Source organism: Gigantopelta aegis, chromosome 12, assembly GCF_016097555.1.
Source record: "Gigantopelta aegis isolate Gae_Host chromosome 12, Gae_host_genome, whole genome shotgun sequence".
NCBI lineage: Eukaryota > Metazoa > Mollusca > Gastropoda > Neomphalida > Peltospiridae > Gigantopelta > Gigantopelta aegis.
Window position 1 is genome coordinate 39164205 of NC_054710.1, and position 21658 is coordinate 39185862.

The 21658-nt window shown below is 38.5% G+C and overlaps 1 protein-coding gene across 1 annotated transcript in view; it reads left to right on the forward strand.

The window, feature by feature from the left end:
• The first annotated feature begins 11425 nt into the window (after nt 1-11425).
• Nucleotides 11426-21658, forward strand: part of LOC121386187 (roundabout homolog 1-like) — a 254179-nt gene continuing 243946 nt past the window's right edge. Inside the window, exon 1 of the mRNA XM_041517014.1 lies at nt 11426-11469. The gene's annotated coding sequence lies outside the window, so the exon portion shown is untranslated. The remainder of the gene's footprint in view (nt 11470-21658) is intronic.

The following is a 21658-nucleotide window of genomic DNA, read 5'->3' on the forward strand; positions in this document are numbered from 1 at the left end:
GTAACACAGATTCCACATATAAGTCTGTAACAATGTCACCGGACCCATTGGGCTATTTCACGTTCCAGCCAGTGCACCATGATTGGTATATGAAAGGCTGTGGTATGTGCTATCCTGTATGTGGGATTGTGCATATATAAGACTCCTTGCTACTAATGGGAAAATTTAGCGGGTTTCCTCTGCAAGACTATATGTCAAAATTACCAGATGTTTGACATCCATTAGCCTATGATGAATAAATCAATGCTCTAGTGGTGTCGTTAAACAAAACAAACTTTTTTTCTAGCACCTCAGACAAGAGCTCGACTGAGCTAAAACCTGCCTGTCAGCTTTATGAAACTTAAGACACTGCTGTGTTTAGCAAAATAGTACACACAGTGTGGAAAATGTACTATATAGTGCATATTTTTTGTATGTGTCAGACAAGGTTCTAGGTATACATTATGGGAAATGTCTGCAAGAGGCAACAGTTGTTGGTGTGATGGATGTAGCAGGATTAAGACCTGACCCCAAAGTTAAGTCGACATATAAAGCATGAAGAATGGCTGCTGTCACAAGTGGTAACAAATTGAGGACTTCACCCAATCCACAGTCAGATGGAGTTACATCAGAACAAAAAACCCTGACCCACTGTAGTTGTAAACACTTCCTTTATTGTAGTGCATTTCATATTTGTCTTACAATATGTGGCAGCAGAGAGAAGACGTAAAACACAATGGTAAAGCATTTGTAGGGCTAACCCAATTGTAAAGCATTCGCAGGGCTAACCCAATGGTAAAGCATTTGCAGGGCTAACCCAATGATAAAGCATTTGCAGGGCTAACCCAATGATAAAGCATTTGCAGGGCTAACCTAATGGTAAAGCATTTCAGCAGGGCTAACCCAATGGTAAACCATTTGCAGGGCTAACCCAATGGTAAAGCATTTGCAGGGCTAACCCAATGATAAAGCATTTGCAGGGCTAAACCTAATGGTAAAGCATTTCAGCAGCGCTAACTCAATGGTAAAGCATTTCAGCAGAGCTAACCCAATTGTGAAGCATTTCAGCAGGGCTGTGAAGCATTTCAGCAGGGCTGTGAAGCATTTCAGCAGGGCTGTGAAGCATTTCAGCAGGGCTGTGAAGCATTTCAGCAGGGCTAACCCAATGGTAAAGCATTTCAGCAGAGCTAATCCAATGGTAAAGCATTTCAGCAAAGCTAATCCAATGGTGAAGCATTTCAGCAGGGCTAATGTAGTTGTGAAGCATTTCAGCAGGGCTAACCCAATGGTAAAGCATTTCAGCAGAGCTAACTCAATTGTGAAGCATTTCAGCAGAGCTAACCCAATTGTGAAGCATTTCAGCAGGGCTAACCCAATGGTAAAGCATTTCAGCAGGGCTAACCCAATGGTAAAGCATTCGCAGGGCTAACCCCATGGTAAAGCATTCGCAGGGCTAACCCCATGGTAAAGCATTCGCAGGGCTAACCCAATGGTAAAGCATTCACAGGGCTAACCCAATGGTAAAGCATTCGCGGGGCTCACCCCATGGTAAAGCATTCGCAGGGCTAACCCAATGGTAAAGCATTCGCAGGGCTCACCCCATGGTAAAGCATTCGCAGGGCTAACCCCATGGTAAAGCATTCGCAGGGCTAACCCCATGGTAAAGCATTCGCAGGGCTAACCCAATGGTAAAGCATTCGCGGGGCTCACCCAATGGTAAAGCATTCGCGGGGCTCACCCAATGGTAAACCATTCGGAGGGCTAACCCAATGGTAAAGCATTCGGAGGGCTAACCCAATGGTAAAGCATTCGGAGGGCTAACCCAATGGTAAACCATTTGCAGGGCTCACCCAATGGTAAACCATTCGGAGGGCTAACCCAATGGTAAACCATTTGCAGGGCTCACCCAATGGTAAAGCATTCGGAGGGCTAACCCAATGGTAAACCATTTGCAGGGCTCACCCAATGGTAAACCATTCGGAGGGCTAACCCAATGGTAAACCATTTGCAGGGCTCACCCAATGGTAAACCATTCGGAGGGCTAACCCAATGGTAAACCATTCGCAGGGCTAACCCAATGGTAAACCATTCGCAGGGCTCACCCAATGGTAAACCATTCGGAGGGCTAACCCAATGGTAAACCATTCGCAGGGCTAACCCAATGGTAAACCATTCGCAGGGCTAACCCAATGGTAAACCATTCGCAGGGCTAACCCAATGGTAAACCATTCGGAGGGCTAACCCAATGGTAAACCATTCGCGGGGCTCACCCAATGGTAAACCATTCGGAGGGCTAACCCAATGGTAAACCATTCGCGGGGCTAACCCAATGGTAAAGCATTCGCGGGGCTCACCCCATGGTAAAGCATTCGCGGGGCTAACCCCATGGTAAAGCATTCGCGGGGCTAACCCAATGGTAAAGCATTCGCGGGGCTCACCCAATGGTAAAGCATTCGCGGGGCTCACCCAATGGTAAACCATTCGGAGGGCTAACCCAATGGTAAACCATTCGGAGGGCTAACCCAATGGTAAACCATTCGGAGGGCTAACCCAATGGTAAACCATTTGCAGGGCTCACCCAATGGTAAACCATTCGGAGGGCTAACCCAATGGTAAACCATTCGGAGGGCTAACCCAATGGTAAACCATTCGCAGGGCTAACCCAATGGTAAACCATTCGCAGGGCTAACCCAATGGTAAACCATTCGCAGGGCTCACCCAATGGTAAACCATTCGCAGGGCTAACCCAATGGTAAACCATTCGCAGGGCTCACCCAATGGTAAACCATTCGCAGGGCTCACCCAAATGGTAAACCATTCGCAGGGCTCACACTGGAACAAATTTCTATTTGGACAGTTTTCAGATTTGTAGAGACTTCCTTGAAAATGCTTAAAATGTGGCTAATTTAAGGAATATTTTATTAGCCAAAGCCTAAATGTTCAAGCCACTTTGTGTAAATGCTAGCAGTTGAGTAATTTGGCAATGTACAAGGTGAGCCATGTTTTGCATGGTGTGTGATTGATCTAGGATCAATCCCCGATGATGGACTCATCAATTAGGCTATTTCTCATTCCAGCCAGTGCTCCACAACTGGTGTAACAAAGGCTGTGGTATGTACTATCCTGTCTGTGGGATGTTGCATCTAAAAGATCCCTTGCTGCAAATCGAAAAGAGTAGCCCATGAAGTGGTGACAATGGGTTTCCTCTCTCAATATCTTTGTGGTCCTTAACCATATGTCTGACTGGCTGGAATGAGAAATAGCCCAATGGTGCCACCGACTGGGATTGATCCTAAACCGACCGCACATCAAGCGAGCGCTTTACCACTGGGTTATGTCCCGCCCCATAAAGCAGAAACACTAGGATGATAGAAATATGTTTAATACACAGCCACTGATATTATAAATTGTTACTTACTTGGCAATATGTTAATGGCTAAAACATCATAACCGTCTCTTTAAAAAGTCTGTCTGCACTCTTGTGGATTTATATTTGGTACAGTCTGCAGTATTACGACATGTATCCGATATACATCATTATATTTCCCTGATCGGATCCCGGGACAAAACTAATTTGACCAATCCCGTGTCAGACGTGATTTACCTCACTTAGGTCGTCGCCGGCAACACAAGTTCTAATTGATGCACCTTGTAATCCCTTCTTAACTCCACCTATAACAGGTGGAGGTCTTAGCAGGCGCTTAACTCCTCTTGCCAGCTCTTCAGAACTGGAGGTCAGAAACCGGCCACTTGGCTTCCCTTTGATGAATGTAAAATATTATTGTAACTCGACTCACCATTAATATGATATTTTGGACATTTCTCGACAGAATAATACCCCACAGCTTGTGCACTGCTTGTAGAGTTCAGATGGACATTGTTGTTGATTTTTAGAAATAAGTGGATAAACCAGTTAAGTCTTCTCTTGGCACCATGTTGATGTGTTTTTACCTAACATTTTATTATTATTATTATTTATTTATTTTATCCCATTACCCTGTTTCCTTCTTTCCTTTGTCTCCTTTGAATTCCATCGTATTTCTCCCCGATTTGGCAACAACTCCTATCTTTCAACTTCTCTCTCTGTCCACCTTGACACCCCAATCCTTGTCTCTCTAACCGCAACATGTGCTTGTCTCTTGTGGCTATCCGTGCCACACACCTACCAACCCCCATGTTTTTACCTAACATAAATTCTCAAGTACAGTAAAACCATAAAAATGGACCCTCATTAAATGAAAATTCTCTCAAAACTTGACATTTTTCATGGTTCCTTTTTAAATTTCATGACAGACGAGAACCTCTAACCTATTTGAACATATAGCCTAACAAAGCCATTGTCATGGCAAACTGGACAAAGGCTGTGGTATGGTATGTGCTCTCCTGTCTGTGGGAAAGGGCATATAAAATATCCCTCACTACTAATGGAAAACTATATGTCAGAATTACCAAATGTTTGACTTCCAATAGCTGATGATTAATAAATCAATGTGCTCTAGTGGTGTCTTTAAACAAAATAAGCTTACATATCCCTACTCTGTAGTTGTGCAGGAAGTCTCTGTTCAAATCCCCTCAGAGAATTTTAATTTATTTAATTATATTGACAAACAAAGCCACTTTCTTGATGAGCATCCATACCTGTATTCTGTTTCTGTTTTCAAAATCATTACCCTATATAGTAGTGGCAGTTCATTAATTAACAAAAATATTTTCTCTTTGTAGTAGTGTTAGTAGAGAGTATGGAGGCTTTGGTTCAAATCCCCCCAGCGGATTTTAATTTATTTATTACACAGACAAACAAAGCCATTGTCATGACAATTATGTATTAGGATGATAATGTATTCTCTTTTAAGTTGTTTTATTTTTTTTTAAATCATTACGCTATCTGGTAATAATAATTGAGGGAGTCTGGTTCAAATCCCATCAGTGTATTTAAAAAAAAATTAAACCTATAGATAGACAAACAAAGCCATTGTCTTGACAAGCAAATGTATTGTGTGTATAATTCATTTACTGAAAAAAAATCCTTGCTCTGTGTAGTAGTGTTAGTAAAAGTGTAGGGCGTCTGATTCAAATCCCATCAGTGTATTTTTTAAAATATTTAAACATATAGACAAACAAAGACATTGTCATCACAAGCAAATGTATTGTGTTTAGAATTCATTTATTTTTTTAAAAAACCCTGTCATTACCGTTTTATTTCTCTCTCTCGCGACGGAGTGGACAGGTTAATGTAATAGGTTGATATTAATGTGCTGTAGCGGCGGTGCCCGGATCAACGTGCGTGCCGTGCAGGGATTACGACGGCAGACACGCCGCTAACGTCCTCGTTACGCAGTCGGAAGCGGGATTACCGAGGCAGATGACACACTTGTGCATTGGGCTTCGAGTGGATTAACTTTTGAGGAGAATAAATCTTGTTTAAATTGTTCTCCACTGTTATACGTCTGGTGTTGACGGTTCATACTTCTCAGGGAAGGCTTGACAAAAAGGTTGAATTGTCGATGACGAGTTACTCGAGACGTGTTTGGTGTTTGCGTTTATCCTTTTTTTTTTTTTTTTTTATGAAGTTGGTCTGGTGTAATGTGACCTCACCTTTTTTGAACAGTGGATCAGTGGGTAAAGGTGTCCTTCTTTGTCTCACCCATGCATGCGTGTCTTGTCTATCTGTCTGTCCTGTCTGTCTGTCTGTCTGTCTGTCTGTATGTCTGTATGTCTGCCTGTCTGCCTGTCTGTCTGTATTTATGTCTGTCCTGTGTCTGTGTCTGTGTCTATCTGCGAAAGAATGTCTGTCTGTCTTTGTTTTTCTCTTTGTTTTAAAGTGGATTTAGCTCAGTTGGTAGTGCTTACCTGGTGTGCATTGGTCAGAGGATCGAACCTTGTTAGTGGACCCAGTGGTTATTTCAGCCAGTGCTCTGCAACTTGTATATCAAGGGCCATGGTATGTGCTGTGCTCTCCTGTCTATGGCCAGAGATCCCTTGTTCCCAGAGCGAATTTAATACACATTGATTTCAGAATTGGTAATTTTAATGCATTGTTTTAGAATGGAAACCTCCTACATTTTTCCATGAGTAGCAAGGGATCTTTTATCACACAGACAGGATAGCACATACCTCAGCCTTTGATATACCAGTTGTGGTGCACTGGCTGGAAAGAGAAATAACCCAACTGGCCCACCAACGGGGATCTTTGACGACATTAGGCACTAGCATGTATAAATAAAAACTATGGTCTATTACTCAACCCAAAATATGAAATGTGTTGTTGTTTATTCTAGTATATGTCGTATATAATTTATCGCAGACAGTTGTTAACGGGTGCTTTACCACTGGGCTACATCCCACTCAAAAAGTGCTAGGGTGTCCTTAAGCAAATATTATTTTATTTTCTTCTCTCTGGCCTTTAGTGTGTGTCTGTCTGTCTGTCTGTCGGTCTCTTTCTTTCTGTTTCTCTGTCTTTACTTGTCTAAATGGCGAGATGTAGCCCAGTGGTAAAGCGCTCGCTTGAGGCACAGTTAGTTTGAGAACGATCCCCTTCAGTGGGCCCATTGGGCTATTTCTCGCTTCAGCCAGTGCACCAAGACTAGTGCATCAAAGTCTGTGGTATGCGCTATCCTGTCTGTGGGATGGCACATATAAAAGATCTCTTGCTGTTAATTGAAAAGAATAGCCCATGAAGTGGTGACAGCTGGTTTTCTGCCTCAATATCTGTGTGGTCCTTAACCATATGTCTGATGTCATATAACCATAAATAAAATGTGTTGAGTGCGTTGTAAGACCATTCACAAAACAGTGAAATTATTCATGAGCCTAATTTGAATATTCATTGATGAACTGGATGATCTGATCACCATGACTGTCAACTTGTCACCCTGTCACGACACTCTGTGACACGTCACTATCTGACACGACTCTGTCACTTCCTGCATTCTTTAGTATTGAGCGGAACTCTGTGTTGATTTTGTTTATATAGGTCATTACAATTAATCTGACTGGTTGACGAAGGTGTCAAGACTTAATGATGTATAAAAAAAAGATTTGACTGTTGAGATTAGCATTTGCTTGAGGTACAATAATAGTAGATGGTAGGTAAGATAAATTGGCACACTAACACAGAGTTTAACTATAGAGCTGTGATTGATTATAATATTGTTTGCCCTTGATTGATTGACATCCATCCAATGTCCCACAACTGCTGTGGTATATGTATGTACTGTCCTGTCAAAATGAATATGAAATATTCATTCATTAAATAAATATTTCCTTTTCCAAATAAAAACATCCCTATTTGCTCTTTACACCTTAAATGCCAGTTCAGTTTTTGATTGTAATAAATTATTGTTGTGTTAAATTTTCTGTGTTTAACATCCCTATTTGGACTATACCTTAAATGCCAATACAGTTTTTAATTGCAATAAATGATTATTGTGTTGAATTCCCTGTTAATAACATCCTTATTTGGACTTTACACTTTAAATGTGAATACACTATTTGATTATGATTATTGTGTTGAATTTTCAGTTAACATTCTTATCCAAGTTACACCTTAGATGCCAATAAAGTTTTTGATTGCAATAATGGTTATTGTGTTGAATTCCCTGTTTACAACATCCCCATTTGGAAGTTATTCCTTAAATACCAATACAGTTTTTGATTGCAATAATGATTATTGTGTTGAATTCCCTGTTTACAACATCCCCAGTTGGACGTTATTCCTTAAATACCAATACAGTTTTTGATAGCAAAAATGATTATTGTTTTGAATTCCCTGTTTACAACATCCCCAGTTGGACGTTATTCCTTAAATACCAATACAGTTTTTGATAGCAATAATGATTATTGTTTTGAATTCCCTGTTTACAACATCCCCAGTTGGACGTTATTCCTTAAATACCAATACAGTTTTTTGATTGCAATAATGATTATTGTTTTGAATTTCCTGTTTACAACATCCCCATTTGGACGTTATTCCTTAAATACCAATACAGTTTTTGATTGCAATAATGATTTTTTTGAATTCCCTGTTTACAACATCCCCAGTTGGACATTATTCCTTAAATACCAATACAGTTTTTGATTGCAATAATGATTATTGTGTTGAATTCTCTGTTAATAGAATCCCTATCCTTAAATGTCAATACAGTTTTTGATTATGATTATTGTGTTGAATTCTCTGTTTACAACCTCCCCATTTTAACTTTATTCCTTAAATACCAATACAGTTTTTGATTGCAATAATGTTTATTGTGTTGAATTCTCTGTTAATAGAATCCCTATCCTTAAATGTCAATACAGTTTTTGATTATGATTATTGTGTTGAATTCTCTGTTTACAACCTCCCCATTTTAACTTTATTCCTTAAATACCAATACAGTTTTTGATTGCAATAATGGTTATTGCATTGAATACCCTGTTTACAACATCCCTATTTGGACTATACCTTAAATACCAATACAGTTTTTGATTACAATAATGGTTATTGTGTTGAATTCCCTGTTAATAGAATCCCTATCCTTAAATGTCAATACAGTTTTTGATTATGATTATTGTGTTGAATTTCCAATTAATAACATCCCTATTTGAGCTACACCTTAAATACCAATACAGTTTTTGATTGCAATAAATGATTATTGTGTTGAATTTCCAATTGTTTAGTAATTTCAACAGACACCTGCAGCGTTTGTTTCCCCTGTTGTCTGAACCCGTCACCGATGGGCAAAGAATTCCCCTCGGAGCAGTGAGTACAAAGCGACCCAATAAGTACGTTTGTGAAGCTGATTTATCCAAATTAATTAAAATTCACACTTGAGTGGCCATGTTGTTTTCACTACTACTTACCCGTCAACTGTTTACAATTTGAGAACTATGAGCTATGAAGCGGGTCCCTGGAGGCGTGACTTAAGATTTAACGCTTGGTCGGTATGGGATTCAGTGCTTAATGATTCTACCTGTCATTACACTTGTTCTGACATGGTCCGAATTAGTTGTCTGGAATATAGTACAATCGGTCTGTAGTGGAAGTACCTGGAATAACTGGTGCAGATTTTAATTTGAAAGATCAACAGGAAGACTTGAGGCACACCTGAGAAAGGACAAAGAATTGTAAAATGGCATCAGTTTATGTGTTTAAATTAAGATCAGTTTATGTATTTGAATTGATATCAGTTTGTGTTTGAATTGACATCTGTGTATGTGACTAAAGTAACATCAGTTTATGTGTCTAAATTGACATCAGTTTATGTGTCTGAATAGACATCAGTTTATGTGTCTGAATAGAGATCAGTTTGTGTCTGAATTGACATCAGTTTATGTGTCTAAATTGACATCAGTTTATGTGTCTAAATTGACATCAGTTTATGTGTCTAAATTGACATCAGTTTGTGTCTAAATTGACATCAGTTTGTGTGTCTGAATAGACATCAGTTTATGTCTGAATTGACATCAGTTTGTGTCTAAATTGACACCAGTTTATGTCTGAATTGACAACAGTTTATGTGTCTGAATTGACAACAGTTTATGTGTCTGAATTGACATCAGTTTATGTGTCTGAATTGACATCAGTTTATGTGTCTAAATTGACATCAGTTTATGTGTCTAAATTGACATCAGTTTATGTGTCTAAATTGACATCAGTTTGTGTCTGAATTGACATCAGTTTGTGTCTAAATTGACATCAGTTTGTGTGTCTGAATAGACATCAGTTTATGTCTGAACTGACATCAGTTTATGTGTCTAAATTGACACCAGTTTATGTGTCTGAATTGACAACAGTTTATGTGTCTAAATTGACATCTGTTTATGTGTCTAAATTGACATCAGTTTGTGTCTAAATTGACATCAGTTTATGTGTCTAAATTGACATCAGTTTATGTGTCTAAATTGACATCAGTTTGTGTCTGAATTGACATCTGTCTAATTGACATCAGTTGAATGTCAGTTTATGTCTGAATTGACATCAGTTTATGTGTCTAAATTGACACCAGTTTATCTGTCTGAATTGACACCAGTTTATGTGTCTGAATTGACAACAGTTTATGTGTCTGAATTGGCATCAGTTTATGTGTCTAAATTAACATCTGTTTATGTGTCTAAATTGACATCTGTTTATGTGTCTAAATTGACATTATATGAGTGTATGAGATGAAGGTAGTGCTTGTTGTATTCTTCCCTTGCTGTTAATAGAAACATGTAGCAGGTTTCTTCTCTGAGACTATATGTAAAAATTACCAATAACTGATTATTAATAAATCACTGTTCTAGTGGTGTCATTAAACAAAAACAAACTTTTGTTGAATTTTATGCAATTCCTGTGGCAGATCCAGGAGGGAGAACACTCACAAACAATTCAATGGTTTTCATTCAATGCAATTCACCGGCCTCGGTGGCGTTATGGCAGGCCATCGGTCTACAGGCTGGTAGGTACTGGGTTCGGATCCCAGTCGAGGCATGGAATTTTTAATCCAGATACCGACTCCAAACCCTGAGTGAGTGCTCCGCAAGGCTCAATGGGTAGGTGTAAATCACTTGCACCGACCAGTGATCCATAACTGGTTCAACAAAGGCCATGGTTTGTGCTATCCTGCCTGTGGGAAGCGCAAATAAAAGATCCCTTGCTGCCTGTCATAAAAGAGTAGCCTATGTGGTGACAGCGGGTTTCCTCTAAAAAAATATGTGTGGTCCTTAACCATATGTCTGACGCCATATAACCATAAATAAAATGTGTTGAGTGCGTCGTTAAATAAAACACTTCTTTCTTTCTTTCAATGCAATTCCTGTGGCAGATTCAGGAGGGAGAACACTCACAAACAATTCAATGGTTTTCATTCAGTCATATCTAATCACATTCATTTTAAGTTAGATGTCACAAAGTCAACCGTGTTACTGACATTCAATCCCATATTACTGATATTCAGTCCCACATCACATCGTTGTACTTTGTACAGACATTATGACGCTAATAGATAATTAAATTGGGTCTAAAATACCAAGTGTTCCCTTTGTTTTTTCTCGTATGATCAGTTGTGAGATACAGATATATATGATACAGATGTATGTGGTACAGATGTATATGATAGACATGTATATGATATAGATGGATCAAAAAAGAAGAAACCAATCAACAGCCATGGATAAAAAGTGTATTCTGGGGTATCATTAAATAAACTTTTATTTCCTATTTTTTCTATTGTCCATTTGTCAGCATGCTTGTTTAGGGTTTTAAAAAACCCCAAAACAAACCCCACAACAAGAGCATATTGATTAATTAATCATTGGCTATTGGATATCAAACATTGGTCATTCTGACACATAGTCATCAGTGTACATTTTTTTTAATACAGCAAGGGAATATATGTACATCATCATCCACTTAGCTTTTGATTTCTAAAATAATTGAATATTTGTACAATATTTTTATTGGTTTGTTTTCAGATAATACTTTCTAAAGTGGATACTATACATAGTAGATCAAGCCATTTCAACAGATGCAAGGTGAGTAAAAATAAAAATATTATATGGGGAGAAGAATTATATATGTTCATACAGTTTATATCTACTCTTTTCTTCCTTATATTTGTTCTCAACTTCAAGTCTTTAAAGAGGAGGATTTATAAATGCAGAACTATCATGTGTGTTAATTACTTCTGGTCTTTCAGTAGGTTTTTAAATGAAAATCCGTTTGTAGATGCTGACGAAAACACGCCAACTATCCAGGTGGATTAAACGTTTGTTTTGTTAACAACCCTACTTGAGCACATTGATTTATTAAGCATCAGCAACTGGTTGTTAAAACATTAAGTTAGATAATTTTAACTTCAGAGGAAGCCTGCTACATTTTATCATTATTATTTGTGTAGCCTTTAAATGTAAAATCTGACAGACAGGACAACACATACCACATCCTTTGATATACCAATGATGGGGGACTGCATAGTCATAATTGAAAACAAAAATCCAATGGGTCTGCTGAGGGGGTTTGATCCTACGACCTAAGCATCTCAGTTGAGCATTCAGTTGGGCATTTAGTCGAGCATTCAGTCGAGTATTCAGTTGAGCATCTCAGCTGAGTATTCAGTTGAGTATTCAATTGAGCATCTCAGCTGAGCGTTCAGTTGAGCATTCAATTGAGTACTCAGTTGAGCATTCACTTGAGCATTCACTTGAGCATTCACTTGAGCATTCACTTGAGTATTCAATGGACTGATCTAGAATCCACTGAAAGATAATATATTCTGCAATGCATGTTTGTTGGTAATAAATTAAACCTGTCGCCTTCTCGGCTAATCATCATGAATGTGTTATCACTGACAGCCTTTATGTTCCTGTGATGCAACTAACTGTCCATTGAGATCAGTTTATTGTCCACTCAACACCAGGGGGCGACACCTACTTCCTCTATGAGTTGTGGTGCCACCTACTTCCTTTTTGGACTGTGTTCAGGTTTCAACATGTACATACTGTTCTGTCAACCAAGATGTCATCAATTTACATAAGTTTGTTGTTCACTGGACCCCTAAGGGTTAATGTCATACCTACTTCCTATGTGGGTTGTAGAAAGACAAGACAAGGAAAGGAAAGGAATATTTGCTTAATGAGCCCTAGGTACATTTTAAAATTGTGACTGTTTTGTGTCCTACATGGTAATTTCAACATTTAGTTAAGAAAGAGAGAGAGGTGTGTGCAAAGGAGAGTGAGGGAGCAGAGAGACAGACAAGAGACAAAAAGGGGTGGAGGGTGAAATATGGAGAGAGGGGCAAAGGGAGACAGATGGGTAAAAAGAGATTGAGAGGAGTGGGATGGAAAGAGGGCAAAAAGAGATAGAGGGTGAGGGAGAAAGTCAGACAGAAAGAAGCAGCGAGAGAGATAGATAAAGTGAGACAGACAGAGAGAGAAAGAAACAGAAAGAAAGAAAAAAAGAAACAGAGAGAGACAAACAGAGAAAAAGAAACACACAGGAGAGAGAGAGAGAGAGAGAGAGAGAGAGAGAGAGAGAGAGAGAGAGAGAGAGAGAGAGAGAGAGAGAGAGACAGACAGAGAGACAGACAGGACAGTCTTTTGTGATCACATCAGCAAATCAGTGATGTATATAGTTAAGCATGCTGTTCTGGGCACACACTATAGCTATCTGGTCCACCAAGTGGATTCACACCAGGCTAGCACTTTACTGACTAAGCTGGATCCCATTCTCTCCCCCTCCTGCAAGTAAATTACGTTGGTAACTTAACCACTGTGACCTATACAAAGGCTAGCAATTCGGTTTATTTTGTTTATTTATTTTTAATCTGCTGGACAACAGGGGATGACACCTACTTTCAGCATTAAGCTTCTGCATCAGGAAAACAGTATAATTGTTGAGACTGTGTCCAGCTGTTAATGGTCACTTGGGTCAGTTTATGACCTACTTGTAATACAGCTAAACATTTAATTGGTTGTAAAAATTCACTGAAGGAATTTGAGTGACAGGCATAAATTAACATAAATTACCTACTTGTAAGATTGATGGATTTCTATAATAGGATAATGTTAATGTTAGTGATATTTTAAAAGTTGATGAAAGAGAGGGGGGAGAAATAGTTAGGGGGAAGGGAAATGGAGATAAAGGTAGAAAAAGAGAGATGAGAAGAGAAGAGTGGGGAAGGGAGGGAAAGAGGGGGGGGGAGAGATAACAAGAGAAGGGATGAAAAGATAGAGAAAGGGGTGACAAAGGGGAAGAGGGAGAGAAAGGTAGAGAGAGATAAGAAGAGAAGAGGGGAAGGGAGAGGGGGGAGAGAGGGAGGGGAGAGAGAGGGGGAGAGAAAGGAGAGAGAGAAGACAGAAAGAGAAACAGGCAAACCAACTGATAGATAGAAAAAGAGAGAGGGGAGACAGATGTGTGATATGGTTTAGAACGTGCACACACACATGATGATCAAGCTTGTCCCATAATAGGATTCCCAAAGTTTTGATGTATTCTCTAACATTTCATGTCACAATCACACACACACATGATGATCAAGCTTGTCCCATAATAGGATTCCCAAAGTTTTGATGTATTCTCTAACATTTCATGTCACAATCACACACACACATGATGATCAAGCTTGTCCCATAATAGGATTCCCAAAGTTTTGATATATTCTCTAATGTTATCACACACACACGATGATCAAGCTTGTCCCATAATAGGATTCCCAAAGTTTATATGTATTCTCTAATGTTATCACACACACACATGATGATCAAGCTTGTCCCATAATAGGATTCCCAAAGTTTTGATGTATTCTCTAATGTTATCACACACACACATGATGATCAAGCTTGTCCCATAATAGGATTCCCAAAGTTTTGATGTATTCTCTAATGTTATCACACACACACATGATGATCAAGCTTGTCCCATAATAGGATTCCCAAAGTTTTGATGTATTCTCTAATGTTATCACACACACACATGATGATCAAGCTTGTCCCATAATAGGATTCCCAAAGTTTTGATGTATTCTCTAATGTTATCACACACACACATGATGATCAAGCTTGTCCCATAATAGGATTCCCAAAGTTTTGATGTATTCTCTAATGTTATCACACACACACATGATGATCAAGCTTGTCCCATAATAGGATTCCCAAAGTTTTGATATATTCTCTAACATTTCATGTCACAATCACACACACATGGCAATCAAGCTTGTCCCATAATAACTTACCAAGAGTTTTGATGTATTCTCTAATGTTATCACACACACACATGACAATCAAGCTTGTCCCATAATAACTTACCAAGAGTTTTGATGTATTCTCTAATGTTATCACACACACACATGACAATCAAGCTTGTCCCATAATAACTTACCAAGAGTTTTGATGTATTCTCTAATGTTATCACACACACACACATGACAATCAAGCTTGTCCCATAATAACTTACCCTGAGTTTGATGTATTCTCTAATGTTTCACATCACAATCACACACATATATGACAATCAAGCTTGTCCCATAATAGGTTACCAAGAGTTTTGATGTATTCTCTAATGTTTCACGCTATAGCATTTTCAACCAATAGATTTACGATTACTGTTATATCGTTGAAACACATTAAACGATGCTAATAATAAAGGAATATTTACTTGTGTTCAAATATATATCAAACAAACTCATCGTTTTGATTAATAAAGTATAATTTAAATTACCATAAGGATTATTTGTAAGTGTGATAACGAGTTTGACTGCACATGAAGTATTATTTGTGTAATCTCTTGCCATCACTATTTCTTTTCTTCTACTTTTTTTCTTTCATATTCATTTGTATATAATATATTTCCTTCCACTGGTTATCCTTGACTGTTGTCATGTAGTTTATGTTTACAGCTATGTAATATAAGCCACCATACATGGGCGGATCCAGGAAATATTTTTAGGGGGGGACCAAAAAAGAAGGGCACATTGACTCGTCAAAAGGGCACCTTACTACAAGTTTTGATATTTACAATTAATATGAATTCCTACAGTTCTACGTCATAATATACTAGCAATAATGAAGTAAATTGGCATCACTTGCGTTAGAACCTCAATGGGGCCCCATTGAGACTCAATAACACAGACACATATCTGCAAGCTTGCGCATGTACACGAAAATCTTGATTTCATTTATCTACAATATAATTATTGTTTACTTAAAAAAAAAAAAATTCTACAAACAAAAAGGGCACTTGGACATTTTGAGGGCACTTGAACAATTTTTTGGGGGGACGCATCCCCCTGGTCCCCCCCCTTGGATCCGCCCATGCCATGCATATTGTATGTATAGAGAAGAGGGCCTCGTAAGTTGTCAAACTTGTGCCCAATTCGATCCCTGTCGGTGGGCCCATTGGGCTATTTCTCGTTCCAGCCAGTGCACCACGACTGGTATATCAAAGGTCGTGGTATGTACTACCCTGTCTGTGGGATGGTGCATATAAAAGATCCTTTGCTGCTAATCGAAAAGAGTAGCCCATGAAGTGGCGACAGCAGGTTTCCTCTCTCAATATCTGTGTGGTCCTTAACCATATGTTCGACGCCATGTAACCATAAATAAAATGTGTTGAGTGCGCCGTTAAATAAAACATCTCCTTCCTTCCTTCACTATTTCTTTTCTTCTTTTTCTTTTTTCTTTCATATTCTTTTGTATATAAAACATTTTCCTCCAATGGTTATCATTGACTGTTTACATGTAGTTTATATTTACAGCTATGTAATATAGGTCGCCATGTATATTGTATGTATAGAGAAGAGGGCCTGTAAGTTGTCAAACTTGTGCCGGATTCTTTTGTTCTTTGATTGATTGAAAACATATTTTATTGTACAAACGTTTCACGTCTGATACTCACAAAAGACAGGTAATCTAGAGAAACAGGATGTTTACTGCTGTCACTCTCCACCACAGTACAGATGTCTCAGACCAGGTTATTCCAAATGCATGGCTCAAATTAGCAGCCCTGTGTTGACAAACATGACAATTTACCGGCACCTCGATTAAAAAGTCATTCTGACTGAATGTCAACACCGACTGATGACAAGTCCAATAGAAACATTGTTTAACCGGGGGAATCCTGTTGTTAAATAAAACCATTTCACCTGGACTTCACACTTGGCGCCAAAAATCGAGGAAAAGTGGTAAAAATGTCTCCAGAAATTTTACCTACATGTGATATTTACATTTTTGTTTAAAAGTGCTTTACACTGTGTTTTAATTTAACTTTTTAAATTTTTATATTGATGTTGATCATTACTGCCGATGTATGGTGGAAAAAAGCAAGAAAAAGTGTAAAAATGTCTTCAGAAATTGTAACTGCTGTACTGTATTTCATACTTGACAACAACATCAAAAAGTGTAAAAATGTCTTCAGAAATTGTAACTGCTGTACTGTATTCCATACTTGACAACAACAAAAAAAGTGTAAAAATGTCTTCAGAAATTGTAACTGCTGTACTGTATTCCATGCTTGACAACAACAAAAAAAAGTGTAAAAAATGTCTCCAGAATTTATAAATACATAAAAATCTGTTATTCTTTCTTTCTTACAGTTATTTCTGTACTTATTTCCAATTGAGGTTCAAGCATGTTGTCCTGGGCACACACCTCAACTATCTGGGGTGTCTGTCCAGGACAGAGAGAGAGAGAGAGAGAGAGAGAGAGAGAGAGAGAGAGAGAGAGAGAGAGAGAGAGAGAGAGAGAGAGAGAGAGAGACAGACAGACAGACAGAGAGAGAGAGAGACAGAGAGAGAGAGAGAGAGACAGAGAGAGAGAGACAGAGAGAGAGTAGCTCTTGCAGGTGATCTATTCCCATAGACAGGACAGTACATACCACGACCTTTGGAGAATAAGAATCAGGCCGCGTGTTAATTATTATTTCACCTAAATTTCATACTTGACAATTAACAACAAACAAGTTAGAATCCAAAATAGCTTTAGTGAAAAATGTGCTGGGGTGTCATTCATTCCTTGCCATTCCTTTTAAAACGGCCATAGTTTAAAATATGCTGGGCTTTCATCCGACAAACATTCCTTTCCTTTCCTTTTCAAAGGCCATACTTTAAAATGTGCTGGGGTATCATTAAACAAACATTCCTTTCCTTTCTTTTTTCAAATGGCCATACTTTAAAATGTGCTGGGGTGTCATTAAACAAACATTTCTTTCCTTTCTTTTTCAAGGAAGGAAATGTTTTATTTAACGAGGCACTCAACCAGGGGTGGGGAAAAGCCCTTTTCTCCTGGTCTGGGACCGATTCTCGATCTCTGAGACCGAAATTATTTTTTTAAAACGTGTGTTTGCTGATCCCACTTTTGTCATTCTTGTCGGTCCGAAGCACCTGTCCATTTCTATTATTGGAACAAATTCTTATCCGTCAAGTGGACAGGCCCAGACATCGGTATCTCATGCATGATTTAAAATAATAAATAAATAGTGGTCAATATGGCTAGTGGCAAGACTTCTGTGATTTTGAAGTCTGCCTAAGTATATATCGTCAGTCACTGAAGTCGGACCTACAGTAGTGTCAATCCACAGCCACTAGGCTAGACATTAATTTTGTCAAAGTTGCTGAACCAATCAAGAGATTAAACAGACATTAACAATAACACCATTCTTGGTGAGAGAGCCATCAAGGTATTACACTCCAATTAAAACAAAGGACCCAGAGTTTGCAACTGGTTACAATCAACACCTGTCAACACCTATGTACGGAGCTTTGTCGGGTCGAGTGTCCCAGTCCGAAGCAAGAGACTTTTGTGCAATACAAACTGCTTGAAATAGCATAAAATATACTGAAATAATCTATAAATGTATTTATTGTTGACTGTTCAATGTAGTCTATCCAATAATTATAAAGGATTTTAAAATGAACAAAAGGTTTCTACTTTCTTGTTAACAAGTGGGAGTAAGCAGAACAGCTACATGTACTGGTTATCTCAAGAGCCAGTAGAGGTCAAATTTCGTCCAATCAGTGATGACGTTATTAATCTCTTTGTCTAAACATGTGCTAGCTAAGGTTGTCAAACGCTTCAACGGTGGGATCTTTTATTAATTTTCAGGACACAGTACTGAATATTCGTACTTTTTATACATATATGGGATTTAAATTCATAGCTTTTATTCCTTTTTTATATTATTTATTCCATTATGTAAAATATATACAATTTGTGGGGTTTTTTGTTTTTTCAATGATGGGATAAAAAAAATACGTTTTTTTTTAATTCCTTTTTTTTGTTTTTTCCCCTCCCCCTCCGTTAATGATGACATCAAGTGGGACCGATTGACAATTTTATTTTTCCCCACCCCTGCACTCAACACATTAATATGGTAATTTAAATTATACTTTTGATCCCAAACTGACCGTGCATCAAGCAAGCACTTTACCAATAAGCTACATCTTGCCCCTTTTCTTTTTCAAATGGCCATACTTTAAAATGTGCTGGGGTGCCATTAAACAAGTATTCCTTGTCGTGGCATTGTTAAATAACAGTGTTTCACCTACGGTTCACTCTTGATGACAAACAGTGCGATGGAGTACGGAATCAGTCTCCCAGATTAACTCTGCTACCCAAGCTAAGCCTTGCAAGTGCTGAAGAACGATTTTACAGCACTCTCCTGTTGATTGAAGTTTTAAACTATTTTTAAATTAAATTTGCATTCACTTTCAAAAGTGTTCGGCAAACAGCCAGGCATGCTTATTTCATGTCTCACTGCAGAAGCTCTTTGTGTGAAGAGTTCAACTGTCAAACGCGATGGCTGTAAACTTATTTTCAATCCTCAACAAGGTCGGTTTGAAATTTTTTAAAAAGAAAGGAATTGTTAAACAAATTTTACATCCCAGCAAATTTTAACCTATGGCTTTTTGAAGTGTTGAAAGTGTGTATGGGAAAGTGCATGTAACAGCTTCCTCACTGTGTTAAAGTAAGAATAGCCTGTGTGATAATATTGGTTTCTTCTACTTCTGTCTCTTTCTGTCTGTAAACACTCTCCACTCTGTGTCTGTTTGTATATATCTGACTTTTTCTTTCTTCCCTTCTCTTTCTTTTTTCTCTTCTTCTCATGTCATATCCCTATCTCACTCTCTGTGCGTGTTTTTTTTCTCTTTTTTTATATCCTCTGTCTCTGTCTCACTCTCTCTATGTCTCTATCTGTGGCTCCCTCTGTCCCTCTCCCTCTCTCTCCCTGTCTGTCTGTGTGTGTGTCTGTCTGTCTGTCTTTCTCTGTCTATCTCTCTGTCTCTGTCTGTCTGTCTCTGTCTCTGTCTCTCTCTCTCTCTCTCTCTCTCTCTCTCTCTCTCTCTCTCTCTCTCTCTCTCTCTCTCTCTCTCTCTCTCTCTCTCAGTAATCATGTTAGACACCAGACAGATTTAAATGTGCTGAGGTGTCATTAAGTAAATATTCCTTTGTTTTCCCTTATACTGAACACACAAGCTTTCCCTGCCTATATATAGCTGTATAAAAATAAAGTCAGATACACTTTCCTTTCCTTTTACTGTATCCAATTAAAGCCCAAGCAAATTGTCCTTGGGACACACACACATACTTCAGCATTCTAGATACTATCTTTCCAGCATAGATGAATATCTTATATTATTTTGTCATTTTCAATACAAAAATACATGGGGGAAAATTGATGATTCAGCATTTTTACGTAAAGTCAACAATATTATTATCAATACAACTCTGTCTGACAAGCAATTCATACAAGTATGTCTACCTACATGAAAGAATGGGTAAACCCCATGCTGGTTTCTTACAGTTTCTGGAGTATCTGTATACAGCTGCATCTTTCGATGCCTCAGATAATGATTCCCATGAGGCCAGCACTTTCTTTTGTTGTCCATTAACTGTTGAGGCTCGCTTCTTTTATCTCACATATTTACCTACATGGTCGTCGTTGTGTAACGTTACAGAACGTCAGATTGCCATGTGTAATAGTTGTGGGAAAGTCCCGGTCTGTGCAGATCTCTTGATTATATGAAGGGTAGAAAGGCACATGTTGGTGCCAATGTATGTGGAAAATGTCATCATATTTTTATTTTATACCTCAGTTGTCTATTTGGGTCCGTTTGAAAATCTTTCATATTTATGCCCAATAGCTGCTGGTGTAACAATATGTATGTGGGAAATTGTAATCACATTTACTTACCCCAGTTGTCTATTTGGGTCCCTTGTAAAAAAAATTAATAATTATACTTACCTTTGTTTGACACCTAATAACCAGTGGTGTGACAAAAGCTGTGGTATGTACTATCCTGTCTGTGGGATGGTATATACAAAAGATCCCTTGCAATCGATTCGTTGGAATTTGGATTTTACCAATTTGAATTATTGAATTTGAATTTTACCAATTTGAATGATTGAATTTGAATTATTCCAATTAATCTGACCACCACTAGTTTCAACAGTGCTGGATTTTATAAATTAAGTTCAGTCAATGGTTGGACTTTGAAATCATGTTATTTTGTACAGAAGTCTGTGATAGATCACTCACATGACATGCAGTGGCTCGCATGATCGATCACCAGCGACAGAACTAAATAATTTCTCTGTCCTAAGCAGTGCTCCTCGACTTACACATCAAATGTCGTATGTACAGTCTTGTCTATAGGAAAGAATATAAAAGAGCCTTTGCATATTTTTTGGAACCGGCCTCGGTGGGGTTGAGAATAAGGTATCAGATATAAAGCTGGTAGGTACAGAGTTCGCAAGCCCGATACCGGCTCCCACTCAGAGCTAGTTTTAATGACTCAGTGGGTAAGTGTAAGGTCACTACACCCTCTTCTCTCTTACTAACCAACTAACCCACTGTCCTGGACAGACAGCCCAGATAGCCGAGGTGTGTGCCCAGGACAGCGTGTTTGAACCTTAATTGGATATAGGCACGAAAATAAGTTCAAATAAATAAATTAAATTTAAATTAAATTAAACGGAGGGTTTTCTGCATCTACCATTTGTCAGGCTAGAAGATAGGGTTTGTCCGAAGCGTGGTTGATCTAGGCTTTGTCCGAAGCGTGGTTGATCTAGGCTTTGTCCGAAGCGTGGTTGATCTAGGGTTTGTCCGAAGCGTGGTTGATCTAGGGTTTGTCCGAAGCGTGGTTGATCTACGGTTTGTCCGAAGCGTGGTTGATCTAGGGTTTGTCCGAAGCGTGGTTGATCTAGGGTTTGTCCGAAGCGTGGTTGATCT